The 6,388-nt window shown below is 35.3% G+C and overlaps 1 long non-coding RNA gene across 1 annotated transcript; it reads left to right on the top strand.

The window, feature by feature from the left end:
* Positions 1 to 4,011: 4,011 nt before the first annotated feature.
* Positions 4,012 to 4,895, top strand: LOC113293863. The gene is made up of 3 exons (XR_003332624.1): positions 4,012 to 4,112; positions 4,285 to 4,425; positions 4,782 to 4,895. It is a non-coding gene; the product is annotated as an uncharacterized LOC113293863 (long non-coding RNA).
* The last annotated feature ends 1,493 nt before the right edge of the window (positions 4,896 to 6,388 follow it).

Below are 6,388 nucleotides of genomic sequence, written 5' to 3'. Positions count from 1 at the left end.
AGATAACCGTCCGGAAAACCGGTACACATTTCTACTTGTAAAATTTATATAGAGGGAGGATACGTGTACGTAATTAGAAGTAGAGATGTGTATAATTACATGTGAAGCTTGTGTACTTAACACATGTATCGGGCAACACATGTATACCCTTTGAGGGAATGTACTGTTAACTCTCGTCTCTTGTACCGAGCAAGAAAAAAAAGTATCAGGAAGAATTGGATTTGTCTTCCGCTCAACTCGAACTCTCTCAACAGAAAGCTTGTTTCTTCTTCGTGTCCGTGGGTATACATGTACTCTCTAATTTGGGTATCATAGAAAGTTTCTGATGGATATAGACAATTACTTAGGGTTTATTTCTTCTTCTTCCAGTAATTCAAATGAGTTTATACAAATTTAGGGTGTTTTTTTTTATTTATGATGGGATTGATCACATGTTGTAATCAGTATTATGTGAGTTTTAATCAAAACAAAAAAACGGGATTCATGCCGCCAGTGAAAATCAAAGAGCTTCAATTGAATCACAGGGAGACCATAAAAAAAAAAAGGACAGTAACAAAAAAAAAAAAAACGAGATTCCCGCCGAAATTACAACCGAGATTTAATTGTTCCATGGAGTTTTCCGGTAAAGTCCGTCTAGAGAAACCGCACCCCTCATTTTCTCTCCACCTCCATTGCCTCTTCTCTCTCTTTCTCCTTCTTTCCTCCCTCTCTCTCTCAGACGAGAACAATTTTTTTTCATCCAACTTAGTGTTTCTCAGACAAACAATTTTTCTCGTCCTCGTCTTCACCTCTACATACATCCACCTCTTTAGTTTTCTCAGACAACAATATTTCAGTTTCTTCTCAGTAAAAAAGAAAAATCAAAACTAGGGTTTACACTAATCTCTTCATCAACACATTAGTTCTATTTTTTTTCTCGGATTCTGGAGCATCAACTTCAACTGGTGTAGAAGATAGCAAATCTTGAGCGTCGGGTACAAGTTTTGGTATAATTTTATTTTTATCATATTTTTAATGTTGAAATTTAGGATTTCTTTGGTCTTGACTCTAGCGTTCTTCCATTAATTTTCTTGCGATTTCTTTTTGTGGGTACTCGAGAGATCGAATTAATAGAGGGAATAAGTAGATCAAGGGAATCCTCTCTGCCTTCATCAAGATCAGTAGGTAAAGTTAGCGTTTTTCAATCATTTTTTCCATGATTTCTTTTTTGATTTCACAGTAGAAATTGGTATCCCTCTTGATTTGTTTTCTAATTGGGTTTTTAATTTAATATGTCTGGAAGTTTTGTTTTATTTGTCGATTCGGTGTTGTTATCTTTGTTAATAATTAGACTTGTTGGGAGATCTCTCTTCCAGTCTCTTCTCATAATCATCCCAACTATCTCATGTTCTTTCTCTTTCACTTTCACAAAGTAATATTAATCTCAGATCTGTATATTGGGGTTTCGATTTGTTGTATTTATGAGTTGATGCTTGCAAATCAGGGTTTATTCTTCTTTTCTTGTTAATTTGTTGTGTCAAATTTAGGGTTTTCAGTTTTGCTTTCAAAGTTTTTAATAGTTTGGAATTGGGGGTTTGTTTTGATTATTCAAATTAGGGTCTGAAAATTAGTATGTTGATTTTGGGCTCTGCAACTGTGATGGTGATTCCTGAGTTGCAACTTTTTGTTTTTGTCTTAATTTTGGTGAAGTTTTCATAGTCATTTTTTGGGTTTAAATCTTATTTATTTATGGAAGTGATACTTAAGGTTTACTGTGATAGCATGGGGTTTCGATTTAGGTTCAGGATTTCAACTTTGCACCAGCAATTTTTTTTTCCTACTTATTGGTGCTTTTGTTAACTACTTGCTTGGTCGAAGCATATGGGCTTACTCTCTCTGTAAATTATGTTACTAGGAGAGAAAAATCTTTGCATAACTTTACATGTATACTCAGTTGAGAATTCAACCATGATAGTGTTCTTGACTTAAAACTTTGGTTTCAAGTCTTTTTTGTTTTGTTTTGTTCTTAATTTCTATTGCCATTATGATGAAATGGCAATAGAAATTGATTTTGAAGAAACATATTTGCTTTTGTTAATATTTTCTTTGTTGAATGTGTTTTAGGCTATTTTGTTTACTATGTGTTCTTATGTGTTCGATCAAGCATTTAGTTCAAAGACATAGGTACTCATTGATTTGCTTAGTTATTTTTAAGTCCCATTGCAGGAGCATGGATGGGACATAAGTCTGGATTTAGTAATATGAATTATTATTATTTGAGAGGATTGTTTAAAGAGTTAATTGTGTAGTATTTGATGTGGCTGAACTGATGTGCTAAATGGATCTGATCTAGCGGAATGAGCCTATGGTGATACAATAAGTCCTGGAATGGCTAGATTGATTCTCTAAATGAAGTTATTAAAAATTTAAAGGTGCATATTTAGCATGCCTTTCGCTCTGTAAGAGTTGATCTTGGTTCGCCCCACCATATCTGCATTTTTTTTAATGTTTAATGTAAGAGGCGACTCTTGCATTTGCTAATATGTACAAACTATTCCTAGATTGTTGCTGATCCTTTATGTTTCTCTTTTGTCCTTCGTGGTGCATTAACAAGTGAAGTGATTTGTTGTGGTAGTGTCCTGCATTTCCAATCCATTATCTGGATTTTTCTTGGCGAACTCTTAGTAGAGCCGTCTTTCGTTTAATTTTTAGAAGTAGTGTCAAAAAGTTTCATCTTATCCTTTTTTTTTTTTTTTTTTTTCTTCTTAACTTTCGAGATAACACAGCTATGTAAAAAAACTGATCTCAAAATCTTGAATAACTAACTTTTCATTTGCAGTAGCGTGGATGTTTACGCAGCTCTAGCTGGTGCTGTTGGAGCTTTGTATGGCCCTCTTCATGGTTATGTTACTCAGATTTAGTGCTCAACATTCGAGGTAGAAAAAGCATATGGACTAATATTATGGTTAAGATGAAACTTTATCCGAATGTGGATTTCTATTCGGGTTTGATTTACAGGTGTATCAATCTTGTGGATTGCTATGTATGGGATTACACCCATCTTTATGCCGAGCTGTATTACATTTTCTTGTCTGTTATGGAATTTCATTGACCACTTTGATTAGGAAAAATTAGTGTTTGTCGAGAGGTGTTTTGATATCTGTTATGGTTCATGTGGTTTGCGTAAATAGTCAATTGTTAACGAGATTTTGTTTATGGGCTGATGGTGGGTAAGATTGTTTATCTCGTAGGGGTAAATGACGCACTTGAAAATATTTGATTCAATATGAAAAATACAGCTACTTCAACTGTGTATTGGTAACGCCAATAGCGACACTATTGCAGAAGTGTTGGTCTACTATAAACCTAGCCAAATTAAGATTTGTGTACTGATTGGTGTTGCATTGGACGACCAAGTGAATTCGACTTGGTTCTTTTAATCTTCTGTTTAATAAACTAATATTATATTTGGTGATTTTAACTTCTTTGGTAACTTTTAAGTCAATTTGGTTCCATCAAGGCATATCATGTGATTGGGATATCTGTTTACTTACTGCTTGTTGCTGACGAATGCCGGTATTCCTCTACTGGGAAAAATGATTTGAACATTTTTTGGATTCTTGGTTTGTTCCATTTAAGCAGTCTCTTTTCCAAATGATGTGTTGATTGTTTAACTGGTTTGTTTTACAGGCCCTCAAATTGGTCCTAGTGATGCAGTTGTATTATCTAATAGGAGTTTTTGTTATGTCTACTGAATGTATGTATCATGTCAGTGGTTTAAAGCTTCAAAGTGAGTTTGGACATCCAGATTGTCTATGGAAGATTCTCAACAACGAATTGATGGCTGAACCTTGCTTCTCAATTGAGCGAGTTAGTTAGCGATCAAAGACACTAATGGTGAAGTCCGGCAGGTAAAATTCTAGACCGTATGAATAATTTTGAACTTTTTTAGTTAGGTTTGTAAAAGAATTTCAGATTGGGCATTAATTTAGTGCTGAAAATGTCGACTTCTTTGCAGGTGCTGATGGTAAGAAAGGTGGTTAGTGTGGATCAGTAATGATAAGACTGCTAGCTACCTCTTTTTACAATTGAAGAGTCAGGACAATATTTATAAGCCTACTCCTGTCGAAGAGGTGAGATTATCTAACAGGCCGTTTATAAGCGAAAAGATGTTTGAGTTTTTTTGTTTTCTAATACTAATCAGCTATATTTTCGGTGAAAATTATGCTAGGAATAGTAATGAAGAGAACTATCTATACTATTGAAGATGCAATCTCTAATATATGCCGCATGAAATTTTCGTAGGTAGAAGAGGAGCAAAAGGAAGAAGAGTCTGATGATGATGATGAGGCCCCTGAGATAACGCTATGGGAAGCAATCGGATGGCTAGGTGTTTTAATTCTTTGGATTTCCGTTCTTTCTGGAGACCTGGTTGATGCGATAAAGGTATCATATACTCCCCTGCAGTAGGCCTCTATTATTATGCGACTCATTTAGTACTTGTATGGGTATGACTGTTATGAACATAGTCAACCCCATTAAGCTGATATAAGTGTTTCCGTTGCTATAACATCAGCAGAACAACCTTTTATATACTCACAACTGAAAAATACACTCAATTAAGTAATGCATACCTTTACTCACTCGAATGCGGCCTAATTCTTATCTACTAGAAATCTTAATCCATTTGTTGTCTTCTTAACCCCTAGATCTTGTTGTTTCCTGGATGTGTTTTCCATTAGGCCTTTCATCTTGTTGCTACATGTTTCCTAGACAACTAATGGTTTGATTGTTCTTTTCAGGGAGCATCAGACTTATGGAATATGCCAGTGGCATTCTCAGTGTCATTTTGCTTCCTATTTTAGGAAATGCTGCAGATCTTGTGGAGTCCAGATCCATGATGATGAAGTGTATTGCAGGCCCTGTAAACTGGAAGCCCGGGTTCATGAAAATGATCCGGACTACCCATTTTTTTTAATTGTAATTTTAAGAATTGTTTTTTGTATAATTGTAGCAACAAATGTAATAAAAAAAAATGTGTCGTCATTTAAAACAACAGTTTAAAAGAACGACACGTGTCCTCAAAGAATTTGTTGCTAATAAATAGGTAACACTTATAGGTATTACTGTCATCGTGACAAAATGTTACACGTGTCATTCGGTAATTGTGCTAAAATATAGAGTAACAGATTAAACCGTCAACATAAATGTGAAAAATACGACACGTTACGCAATCCTAAAATTAGGAATTATTGTAACAGTCGATAAATGTGACTGTAATAATTCTTTGTCACAGAAAAACTGTTACAAATAATGATAACATTTATTATCACAGCGTTTCTCCAACTGTCTGTATGTGTTACAAATTTAATTAGTAACAGATATGCCCTGTGGCAAAAACCTTGATTTGGTGTAGTGCAAACCAGCCTCATGTCTTCTCTTCTACACCGTCTTCATAGCTGCTACTAACAGAGGAGAAACATGGAAATTATAAACTTGTTTTAGGGCAAATCCGCAAACCCTAAACACTATAACACCAAAATCCTCTCTCTACAAGTTCTTCTCTCACACTGATATTAACCTTCACGGTAGCGCACGATCCTCCCTACTAAAGAGACCAAAATCCTAAACACAAAGATTTACCATTCTTTTAGATTGAATTTTTTCTACACAACTAATTCTAATCCTATATATAGAGATACAAACTTGGCCCTTAAGAAATCATTACTTTAGGAACAAGCTTTGTGCAAGATAGAGTTTCACTTTTGGTCAAACTTTACACCACCGACTAAGTCCCACAAAGCCCTTGCAAAACTCATTCTTGTTCTTTTAATTGTGTGTTTATCTTCTAATAGAGGACCCCAGAATACTTTAACATTCCACAAGTGAATTGGAGAGGTTCGGCCACATAGGAATTTTCTACACGAGATAAAGAAACACCCTAACACCGTGTTCGTTTCAAAGTTTTAAAGTCTAAGGAATTCAATTACAAGGTAATTCAATTCCTAGAATTCAATTCCATTCCTTGATCAAAAAAATATTGTTTGGTTGAGATAATCGAATTCCTAGTAATCCAAATTAATCAAATCACCTTAAATGTCCCTGTTTCTTCAATCTCATCATCTCCATAATCACAATTACAATCAAATAATACATCGGAATGTAAAGAAGAAACTACTACCACCATCACCATTACCACCAGCAGCAACCACCACCATCACAACCAGCAGAAACCACCGCCATCGCCACCAGCAGAAAACACTACCGTCGTCAATACCGTTACCACCCCACCACCACCAACCACCAACATCACCACCTGTAAGCAACATCACTGCCACCATCACCAGCCACCACCATCACCAACCTTGTTCAACTTCGTCTCTTGTTATGAGTAAAAACTGTAATACAT

Source organism: Papaver somniferum, chromosome 7 (genome assembly GCF_003573695.1).
Source record: "Papaver somniferum cultivar HN1 chromosome 7, ASM357369v1, whole genome shotgun sequence".
Lineage (NCBI taxonomy): Eukaryota > Viridiplantae > Streptophyta > Magnoliopsida > Ranunculales > Papaveraceae > Papaver > Papaver somniferum.
This window is presented reverse-complemented; position numbering and strand designations above follow the sequence as displayed.